This window comes from Penaeus monodon, chromosome 15 (genome assembly GCF_015228065.2).
Source record: "Penaeus monodon isolate SGIC_2016 chromosome 15, NSTDA_Pmon_1, whole genome shotgun sequence".
Classification (NCBI taxonomy): domain Eukaryota; kingdom Metazoa; phylum Arthropoda; class Malacostraca; order Decapoda; family Penaeidae; genus Penaeus; species Penaeus monodon.
Window position 1 is genome coordinate 17,261,617 of NC_051400.1, and position 219 is coordinate 17,261,835.

The window sequence follows — 219 nt, forward strand, 5'->3', positions numbered from 1 at the left end:
CACATCCCTCTTAACTCGCATCCTTTTTTCTCATCCCAATCAACTCACAATGGAAAATCTGGAGCGCCATTACCTCTCCCAAGGCCTCGACCGCGAGAGGAAACAAAACGGCGCAACATCATCACATCTCGTGTCCTAATGTTTTTGTTTTGACGCCTTTGGGAAGGATAATGATGCTGCACACTCGCCGGTGGGATTCCACGGGCGTGGCTCTCAGCA